Here is a 10,777-nt window from a genome sequence, read left to right on the forward strand (position 1 = left end):
CGCGCTGCCTCCGCCGGCTCCCCCGGCTCGCTCTCCTCCCTCCTCGCCACTCCATATGGTTTCTCCCCTCCTCCTCCTCCTCCTCCTCCTCCTCGGCTCCCCCCCTCCATGTTGTCGCCGTGCCTCTCCCCGCTCCATGTTGTGCCTCCGGGGCGGCGCGACGGGGCGGCCCGGAGGGGTGTGGGGTGCGGGCGGGCGGGCTGCGGGCCACAGCTCCCGGCCCCAGAGTTTCCCGGGTGTGCGGAGCTGAGATCAAGGAGCGCGGCCCCCCGCGCGTCCCTCTCCGTGTTTTCATACCCCCCCTCCCCCCCCGCCACTCTGCCGCTCCCCCGCCCTCTCTCCTCCCCCCAGGAATAGGAGGCATTCAGGGATCAGCATAATTCACCTGCATCAAAAAACTCGCGGGCTATAAAGCAGCGGCTGATCCCCCGCTCAGACGAGCGTTTAGCCGTTCATGCATCATGAGTGTCAAATAAATGCCTGATTGAGGCCCTCAGCGGAGGAATTAGCTTCCCTTCTGCTGGAAGCGCGGAACACAGAAAGTGCTGAGGCATCCTCCGGGGTGAGCGCGGCTCCGCTGCCGGCGCTGCTCCCCCGGCGATGCGGGGCGGGCGGGTGCGGGGTCCCGGAGCGATGCGGGGTCCCGGGTCGTTGCGGGTCGGGGCGCACATGGGTTAACGGCGGCGCGCCCGGGCCGCAGATGAATTTCAGGCCCCGGCGTGCACGGTTTTAAATTAAAAAAAAAAAAAAAAAAAAACCGCGCCCGGGCCGAGCACGCGGCGGTGACCCGCAATTTCCCCCTCTCTCCGAACTGAAACGCGGCCAAAGTAGCTGAAAGTTAACTTCGGGGCTGGGGGGACGGGGGCGGGGGAGGGGGGAGGAGGAAATCGCTCCGGGTTGAGATCTCTGTGTCGAGTTTCATCCCCTCCTGACACTGCTGGCCGCGCGCCAAAGTCCCGAGAATGGAAAAGCGAAGGGAAGGGCGGGCGGGGGAGGGCGGGGGGCGCGGGGAGCGGCTCCCGGCGGAGCGGCACAAGGCGCGGCGGCCGAGAGGGATGCGGCGGCGCGGCCGTGCGAGCGGGGCGCGGGCACCTTCCGCGATCCGCTCGTCCGCTGGAGCGCGTGAAAAGCTGCTGATCGCTGCCATTGTTACTCACAGGCGATGTGGGAAGCGGAGCCCGAGCTCCGGCGGGAGATAAATCGCCTCTGACAGCGCCTCTTCGCGCCGGGAGCTCCTCCGATCGCGGCGGGCGGACGGACGCAGGTCGGTGCCGCTCCCACGCGCGGGAGTCCCCTTCAATCTCCGCTCCCCCTCGCCTCTCCCGGGGCTTCTGCCCACCCTACCGCCCCGGAGCCGCCTGCGGCCCCGCTGCCACCGCACAGCTCCGCGCGGAGCGAGAAAAGTCTCTTCCCGAAGCACTTGGGGCGGGCTGCGCCTTTGCCAAGAGGGGTCTTAGCGCCGGGGCTTTTGTCCGGGGCCTTCGCGTGCGGCTCTCCGGCGCGGAGCCTTCGCGGAAAGTGCCGGGAAACCCACGCTGCCCCGTGGGTAGCTCAGCTCGAGCCGGCGCCGCTTGGTTCCGAGGGGGTCAGGCTGAGCCCTGCCATCGGGGCCGCCCCGTCGCGCCGTGACCGTGGCGGCGGCCCGACGGGCCGGTGGGGCTGCCTCCCGCTGACCGAGCGTCCCCTCCGCCAGCAGCCCCGGGAAGGGGCCCGGGGGGGGGGGAGGGCACTCTGGCGGCCAAAGCGCTGTTTTCCGTCTGACGGCACCTGGCAGCCGCGGGGTGAAGCGTGTCTGCGGAGCCCTGCGGCACCGCTCCCCCCCACCCCGGACACCGGCGCTCGGTGTCATCGCGGCATCCCCGCACCCCGGCCGAGGTGCTGCGGCCGTGCGGGGCGAGGCTGCCGGCGGCCTGACGCGCGGATTCCCGGCCGGGAGAGGCCCTCCCAGGTGGGGTCGGTGCGGGCAGCCGGGGCCGGGCAGACAAAGGCCGCGGGCAGAGCAGTGCGGCGTCCCCCGCTACCCCCGGGGCTCGTGGGGCAGCGTGGGTCGGGCTGCACCTCCGCGGTCGCATCGCGTGCACTTGGAAGCGATTGTTTTCCCTTTCCACTTGTTTGTCTCCTGCTAGCCTCGTAAACTGCCTCATGATTTATTACCTAGGCTAAGTGCTTAATTTGTGAATATGAAACAGATTAAAAGGAGATCGGCGTATTTTAGCAGGCAGGCCGGAGCGGAGCCCGGCAGCTGTTTCGAGTTTGTCGGCATCTCCAGCCCCGCGTTAAGCCTGCGAGTGATCGCGGGGGGATCCCCGGGCTCCCCCAGAGAGGCCCCGGTGCCCGCTCCCCCCGGCGCGGTGTGCGCGTCCCTGCGTGGGAGTGGGCACCCGCAGCCCTCGCAGCCGGGCCCCGGGGGCGGGGGGGGGCTCAGCCGGCGGAGGGCCCCGCGAGGCGCGCAGAGGGTTAACGACGCCTCTGCCCTCTCCTTCAAAGGACTCGGCTCGAGATAGAGTAAATACGACCGGGGAGGGGGGGTAGGCGGGGGCGGGGAGGGGGTGCTGCTCAGGCCACATGATACAAAAGTAAGACAAGCACACTCCGGAGAACAAAGGCTTCCTACCCCCTTCCTCCCCCTCCCCCCAAAATCTGTCTTAATTCTGCGAGTAAACTTGAGCAGCTCTAAAACAAAGAGCAACGACGGAACTCGGAGCCAAGGGACATTTAGAACAAATACCTTTGACGCAGCCCAAGCACGCACTCCCCCCGCCTTCCCCTACCGCTGCACACCGCGGGCTGTCCCCACGCGGGCTCCGTGCCCCGGGCCGCGCCGTCGGGGCCGTGCCGGGCTGGCAGCGGCGGGCGGGGCCGCCCCGGTGCTTCCGGGAGGGCTCTGCGGGCCGGGAGGCGGCTCCGGGTCGCGCGAGTGTCACCTCGCCCCCCCCGCCCCCTGCGTGCAGAGCGGGCTGGCGGCTGTCACGCTTGTCAGCTGCCCCGGAGAGATAGAGGGGGGGGTGCTGGGGGAGAGCGGCGGGCCGGCAGCGCAGAGTTCTGCTCCTGAGCTTGGAAGGCACAGGGAGGCGAAAATCTGTGAGCATCTCTGAGCATCGCTTCGGAACAGGCAGCAAGAGCATGGTGTGACCCCACAAAGCAGAGCGGAGCAGACAGGGCCGGTGCGGAGGACGGGGACTCATGTGCCCTTGGTGTACCTCCAGTAGTGGCTTTGGGGCTGGCGTAGGAGCACAGATGGGGCCAGAGCCCCAGATCCCGCGGCGTGGCATCCAGGTGCGCTGCTGGTGCGTGGCTGAGCCCCGAGAGGGAAAGTGGTGTGTGTGGCACTCGCAGAGATCTCTGCTTGTACGTGTGTGTGAAGATGTCAGAGTGAATGGATGTCAGAGCAGATGTCTGGGGAGCGCTGATTGGCGGTTGAGACTGGGAAGCGGTCCAGTAGGTTCATGTGGGTGAGGGCTTGGGGACACCCCCCCCCCGTGGCAAGGATTCATCTGAAGGAGCGAGAGCGAGGCAGCAGCCGACACACATACAACTGTCTCGCTTTGGTTTAAGACAAGGTCCTGCTTTCTTATTTGGGACAACGTTTGTGGCAAACCAGCTCAGGAACCATTTGCCAGAGCCATTTACCAGGGCCCTGCTGGGCTGTGCGCAGCCTCAGCGCCCCACGCGATGTGTGCCCTGCACACTGATCTTGGGTAGGAGTGAGGCCTCGGGGAGGTGTGAAGAGCAGCCGCCAACAATTGGCCCTGGGGTGTCTGCACTCCCTGTGGGTCCTGCACAGAGCTCTTCTCTCTATGGGTACCGTCAGCATCTCGGCAGCGAGAAAAACGTGGGCTTGTGTCACAGAGATGAGATACTGCGCTTTTCTCCTGCAGCAGGGTGAGTAACGAGAAGCAGAAAAAAAGGGCAGCGGCAGTAGGAAAGGCAAAAAAAAAACAAACCACATTTTCAGGTTCGTGGCTCGGCCTTTGCGGTCATCCCTACCTCGGGGAGGGCCGTGAGCCCTGGTTACACTGCTGCAATGCACCGCGCGAGCAGTCACCTGGTCCCTCGAGCACCCTTGTAAGGCACTCCAGGTCCCCACAGAAAATGGTTTGCGTGCACTTAGAACTATGTGAATTGGATTTGCTTCCAGCGGCGCATAATGCCAGTTACAGCCTGATCCCGCCTGGCTTTCACTGAATTAATGCCTGGGTGGATCTGAGTCCGAACGCCTCGGACCGAAGCGGTGCAGACAGTCCTCCTGCTGCTGTCTCTCGATGCCCTGAAGGTGCTGTAAAATCTCCTTGGCAGTGCTCTCAGGGGCGATGGCTAAGCCGCGGGAACAGCACCGAGAGTGCTACTACAGCAGCAGCAGCTGTCACATCAACAACAAAAACAGAGGGGAGAAATTTTGGAGCGGCGCAGGATGCACAGCCTTGGGGCAGCGGGCGTATTCCAGCCACGCTCCGTCTCCCCAGGTTCACCGGTATGGCGTTACCCAGCAGCAGTGTTACGGTGCTGGGAGCCCCAGGAAGGGAAGGCACGCTGTGACTCTGTGCTTCCAGCAACACAGGGAGGGCAGTGCCTGGGCTGGTGAGGTCCCCACGTTACCTTTGGGCTCCTCAAGGCCTCGCTCCCGTTGCCCGCATCCCACCATCAGGGGAGAACAGGGCGTGTTTGTGTGCGTGTGTTCATGTGAATGTAATTTTGCGTCTACATCATGTGGATTATCTCTCTTTCAGTGGCAAATCCGTTCAGGGGTTTAGATAAAAAGAGAAATCCTGCAACCGTTCCCTTGCGGGGAAGGGACATGTCTCCTCCTATCGCTGCCCCTGATTCTTGTCCTAAGCGCTCCGTGAAATCCCTTTTTTCCCACCTCCTGCTCACCCGGTGAGCAGCGAGGAGGTGTACGGAGGAGCGCGTGGCGGCGATGCGCGGTGTGGATGGGGATGAGGTCACTGACATGCACCAACACAGAGACATCACCCTATGTTGTTGCGCTGAGTGGTGCTAATGGGGAGGGAGGGGTTACCCCCATGACCCCACCACCCCCCAATCCTGCCAGGGAGAGCAGTGCACTGTAGGTGCAGCACACCCAACGGGCTTCTTCAGCCCTGTAGCTCTTCTGGGCTTCACCAGGAGGAAGGCAGCCTGGCGTGGGAAGAGATCTCCGTGGATTTCAATGCAAAATGACTTTCTTGCAGTTCTCATTTCCCAAGTGAGGGCCGGGCGGGCTCTGAAAACATGAAAGTTGTTGATGTATTGCCTCAATTATTTTTTTAAATAAGTTGGAATGCTATTTGTTTCACGTTCAATGGGAAAACGCTGTGTATTTTTGTAAGGAAAGACAGAGGTGAGCGCGTATGGGAAGCGTATTTCCCGCAGCCTTGAGAAGAGGGCTTAAATGAGGTGTCCATGTAGTGCAGGGCCTCCAACACGGCAGTGGGTGAGACCCGCAGTGAAGGAAGAGACCTAAACATTGATATTTGCCCAGTGGCACTGACATCACTCGTGGAGAGGGGCAGGTGTGTGGGGTAAGGCACTCAGTGCTTCTTAAAAGGCAATAATAGCTCATGGGAGAGCCCTTCCGTGCGGCCTTGGTGCCCGTGACCCCCTCTGATGTATGATATTTAAACAAGGAAATGTCAATATTGGTTTTCCACATCCAGCCCCGTTCTGCTCTCCATGGAAGCTAATGACAAAACCCCCGGAGAGGTAGAGGAGAGCAGACCCCAACGCTGTAGCAGCCCAGGAGGGAGAGCAGGATGTAAGGGGCAGTGGGGCTGCACACTCATGGGCACATCGGGGAGAGAGGAAGCAGCCCTGTCCTGCAGCACTCTGGGATAGTGGTCAGAGCAATTCCTGCTTGCTGGAAGGATAAACTGCATTTATTCAGGGGAAGTTCGGGTTGGATATTAGGGAGAATTTCTTCTCAGGAAGAGCAGTGAGGCAGTGGCACAGGCTGCCCAGGGAGGTGGGGAAGTCACCGTCCCTGGAGGTGTTCAAGAGCCGTGTGGATGTGGCACTGAGGGACATGGGCAGTGGGCATGGTGGGGATGGGCTGCTGGTTGGACTTGATGGTCTTAGAGATCTTTTCCAACCTTAATGATTGTACGAGCAGGTATCCAAAACAGGGCCATCGGGTCTATCTTCTGACAAGCGTGTCCTCTGAGGTAGGAAACTGTAAGTCAGAGGAAGAGAGGGCAAGCGTGCGTGACTCATAGCAAAAGGAGGGCACGTGGGAAGAGCGAGTGCAAGGGAGGGCTGTGCTGGTCGGACATGCAGGCTGTGCCGTGTGTCATGGGAAAAATAATTTTATAGCAGATAATTTCAGCTTAAAGGGGCAGGCGTGGTGTGACAGCGTGGCACAGAGCGTGAGTCAGGGGACGTCCCCAAAGGCAATGTAACTGAGCGCTGTGCTGCCCTCACCTCGACGGTGCTTTATGCCAACACGGCCTCTCTAGAGGCTTTCTAGCCCTGGCCAGAGAAGCTCAGCTTGTTCTGCAGCTTGGCCAGGCGACCCTTGGCGCTGTGAGTTTGATGAACAACATTGGTCTGCGTGGAGACAGGCGACTTTTTAAATGGGTTTTTAATAAAGTCCCTATTGCTAAGGCCATCTATAAGGGTAATCTGCATAGGATTTTAAACAGGTAAACGTAATGATGCCATTAGCACTTATGACTTGAATGAGACCTGTACTGGAATGCAGCATCCAATCCTGCGGTGGTGTTCGTGTGTCAGAAGAATGCTGGCAAATTAATATGGGATCAGAAAAGAGCAACAAAAGTGATACAAAGTCTGGGGATCGCATCTTATTGCCTAAGACGAAAGAAATCTCATCTATTAATTTATCCAAGAGGAGGCTATGGCTTGGTTTGATCATAGTCTTTAAGTGCCCTAAGTGTCTCTGTGGGGAGATTTCTGATAGCAGAGATCTCTTTAATGTGGCAGACAAAGGCATAATGAGATCCTATGTTGGAAAATGAAGCACTGTGAATTCTGAGCAGAAATAGGTGCATTCCTCTGAAACCAGGGAGGGGACATGGCCCCCGGTACGGCAGGGTTTGCTGTTACTTACAGGTCTTCGGAGCGAGACTGGATGCCAGGCTAAAAGCTCGGCCAGGATTTATGAGTCTGAGACAGGAATGGCTGCCTGAGACTCACTGGCCCGTGATATGTGGCAGGTCAGAGCACCGATCGTAACAGCCCTTCTTTGGTTTAAAAATCCATGAATTGGGTATTTCAGGTCTCCCGAGCCCTGGTACTACTGGAGGTCTTGAAGGAACGCGTTATAGGCTGTCATCATTTAACTGTATGCAAGCCGTGATATTGCCTTTTTTTTTTTTCATTAAAATAACTTATTTTTTTCTTCCCCCCAGTGTTTGTTAGGCACCGGAGTTAAGCAGCTGTTAACAAACATGACAGCATTTTTAAACACTTTAACAAATTCTCCCTCTCCCGTTTGCTCAGCTTGGTTTTGCAGCGGCGCAATCTCATTAACGCTGTGCGTACCAGTGGCTCTTGGAGCAAAATCTGACATTCCAGCGAAATACATGGCACGGGATGGGGAGTCCCCTTGCCCTCCCTTTGGGTATGGGTATGTGACCGGCGTTCCTCACGTGCTGAGCGTACTCAGAGCAGGGGACAGGCACAGCCCCATGCAGGTGGGCAGCCACTGTCCATCTGCAGGAGCGCTGGGCCCGCTGGGCCCGCTGAGCCCGTGGCCCGACTGAGCGAGCGGTGGGGAACGGGAGAGGCTCTTCAGGAGGCACCCGGTGTTCCTGAAAGTCGTCTCCCTGAGGTCTCGTAAAATGGCCTCCAGAAAAAGGGCAGAGCGTTTTTCTCGTCCGGGGAGGGGGCAGCTGTCAAGACAGCACAAACTTTCCGCGTATCTTTTAGAAGGGAAGCAATAACCAAGCAATAACGGCCGCCCTCCCCCAGACCGAGGCGCTGACAACAAACCCCAGCAGCGGCTCTCGGAGCCTCGCAAATCACGGCCGCGGGCTCGGGGGCGCGCCGGACCCGTGATGCATTCGGCGCTTCGTTCATCGCCTTCACCAGCAAGGGCCGCGAGCGCCGCAAAAGGTGGAGTTTGAAGCCCCCGGGGGGGGCCCTCACCCTTCCCTCCCCCTCTCCCTCCCTCCGCCGCTGCGAGCCCCCGCAGCGCCGGGGCCGTGCCCGCCCCGGGAGCGGCGCTCGGAGAATGCCGTGCTCTAGAGGCGAGAGGGCAACAAAAGGGGACGGGAGGAGCTCCGCTTTCCGCGTCCGGGAGGCGTTTCGTGCTCCGCAGCGAGAAGGGATCACCCCGAGGAAGTTCGCATCAAAGGCAGAACGTCCCGGGCGTCTGCGGGATCTCCGCGTTTCGCAGCGCGGCCGGAGGAGCGGACCCGGGCACGGCTCCGCGGGCCGCCTCGCCCCCCCCCCCGGGGGCCTCGGGAGGGCGAGCACCGCCCCCCCGGCAGCTCCCCGCAGAGCGCGGCGGCCCGCCCCGCCGCCTCCCGTCCCTTATCTCCGGCGGTGCCGCTCCGCATCGGCCGCTCCCGGCCCCTCCCCCGGCCCCGCCGCCCTCCGGGGTCACCCGGGATCCGTCCGCGGTTGGTGTGGGGGGGGGGGGGGGGGGGGGGGTCAGCCGCGCGGTGGGGATAAAAGCAGCTGCGCGCAGAACAAAGGTGCTCGGGGTGGCTGTGGTGGCGGAGCGGAGCGCTGCGCTGCGAATGGGAGATTTCCGCTGGCTGCGCTCGCGCCGTTCCCGTCCTGCACTTGAACTGCCGAGCGAACGTCTGCGGCGCGGCCGGGAGGCGGTGGTCGCAGCCCGGCTCGGGCGGTTGCTAAGTGCGAAAAAGTGGGAGAGCGCCGCATCCCCGACCCGATATTTACTTCGGGAGCCCGGAGAAACGCGCGCGGCGCTTATGACGGAGAGCGCCGGAGCTCGCCGGCGTTTGCGTGATTAGCAGCGAGCCGAGGAGCGGCCGCGCTGCGGAATATCAAAGGCGGCCCGCCTGGCGCGGCTCCCGGGTTGCGCTCTGCCGGCACCCGCCGCGCTCCGGCCGGGGGGTGCCGCTCCCCGCCGTCCCCGGCCCCCCCCGGGCCGCAGCGGGGCGGGGGGAGCCCCAGCCCCGGTTACGCTGGCGCTCTCTACGCGCTGCGGAACGGCTCCCGGACGCGGGGCCGTGCCCGTCGGGGCGGGCACGGTGCGCGGCTTCGCGCGGCCTCGCCGGGCTATTTTCTGCTCGGGAGTTGTGCTGAAATAACATCGGTGCGCGGCGTAATGATTTATTTATGTGGCTAATAACGCTCGCGTTCTCGCCGCTATTTGTCTGGGCGAAAGACCAGCTGCGGGGCATCGCGCGGCGCTAGGACGGAGCGCCTCGCAGCCAGAAATCGATGGTCTTGAGGCGAACGAGCGGGCGGCGTACCGGGCTCGGTCAGCCCGGGCACGGCCCCTGGGTAGCGCGGAACGGACGCGCCGGAGCGGCCCCGCGTGCCCCCGGGGCTCTGGGGGCAGTGCCAGGCCTCCGCGCAACCCTGGCGAACGGCGCCCCGGCGTTAAGTGCCATTAACATCACAGGCACTAAAATAGGAGAGAGCGGCGCTGAATTTAATTTGCAGGCTTAAAAAAAGAAAGAAAGGAAGAAAAAAAAGAAAAAAAGAAAAGGGGAAAAAAAAAAGCCGCTCGGAGCAGCCTGCTGCTGGAGGCGGGAGGGGGCTACGGGCGGCGGAACCCTCCGGCCTCGGAGCACATCTCCGGGCAGGCACACGGCCAGGGGGTGCCCCGCCGCCGCCCCCCCCCCTCGGGCCCCGACGGGCTCTCCCGCGGTGTGGGTCAGGGTGAGGGGGGGCGGCTCCCGGCGGCCGCTTCCCGCCCCCCCGGCACGCACACGGCTCTGCCTTCCTGCCTCGGGGAGCGAGAGGAAACGGGGGGGGGAGAGGAGAAGAGAGCGGCTCGGTACGTGCCCCCCCCCCGCCTCCTATTAGCAAGCAGAAGTTCACAGCGGAGCGAGGCGTAGCGCGGGGCTTCCGGGAAAGAGGAGCGGCGAACATCGCGGGGCCGGGACGCGGCGTGCAACGAGGGCATCGCCGCCCGCACGGGGGGCACCGCCGGGCCCGGAGCTCGCGGCATCCGGCGGGGAGAGGGGCTAGGGGTGGGGGGGGCGGAGAGAAAAGAGAGCTTTAAAACCGGGAGGGAAACGCTGACGGGAGGAAGTGTAAGGCGAGAGGGAGGCGGGGGAGGGGAGAGCGCCATCTTTTCATGTCACAGCCACCGACACAGCGCCGGGCTCGGCCGCAGCCTCCCGAGCAGCGGCACCGTGCCACAGCGGGCACACGGCCGGGGGGGGCCCGCGCACCGCCCGCTCTGCTGCGGCGGAGCGGGGCCCGAGCGCCCGCAGCCCCATGAAGGGCGCTTTATTCCGCAGCGCTCAAACCCCTCATTGTGTCGGGCAGCATCACCTGCCTCCTCCTCCTCCTCCTCCTCCTCCTTCTCCGCCGGGGCCAGGCCGTTGCATTTAATGCCATGCACGGCGCGCTCCGGCCCGGCCCCTCCTCGCCGGGAGAGCTCCGCGGTGAGCTCCGATCGGAGCGCGGAGGAGGGGGCGGCGCGGCACGGCACGGCTCGCCTCGGCTCGGCCCGGCTAGACACATCGCACTGGCATCCCCCCTCGCAGCGGCTCTCCCGGCGGCTCCGGGAAAGCCATCTCCGGGCGGCAGCAGCGGCACACGCGGCCCCGCGCAGGGACCTGCCGTGTGCCCGGGGGGGCCGCGAGGCGGGCGGGGGCCGAGCCGTGCCCGGCGC

At 63.1% G+C, this 10,777-nt stretch overlaps 1 protein-coding gene across 5 annotated transcripts in view; it reads left to right on the top strand.

Annotated features, from left to right (window-relative positions):
• Positions 1,026-10,777, top strand: part of BCOR (BCL6 corepressor) — a 58,585-nt gene continuing 48,833 nt past the window's right edge. For 3 of the 5 annotated variants that reach the window (XM_021407693.1, XM_021407674.1, XM_021407686.1), the window contains exon 1: positions 1,027-1,264. The gene's annotated coding sequence lies outside the window, so the exon portion shown is untranslated. Of the gene's footprint in view, positions 1,265-10,777 lie in introns of all 5 variants that reach the window. The other 2 variants (XM_021407658.1, XM_021407680.1) reach the window with 1 other exon arrangement.

Source organism: Numida meleagris, chromosome 1, assembly GCF_002078875.1.
Source record: "Numida meleagris isolate 19003 breed g44 Domestic line chromosome 1, NumMel1.0, whole genome shotgun sequence".
Taxonomy (NCBI): Eukaryota; Metazoa; Chordata; class Aves; order Galliformes; family Numididae; genus Numida; species Numida meleagris.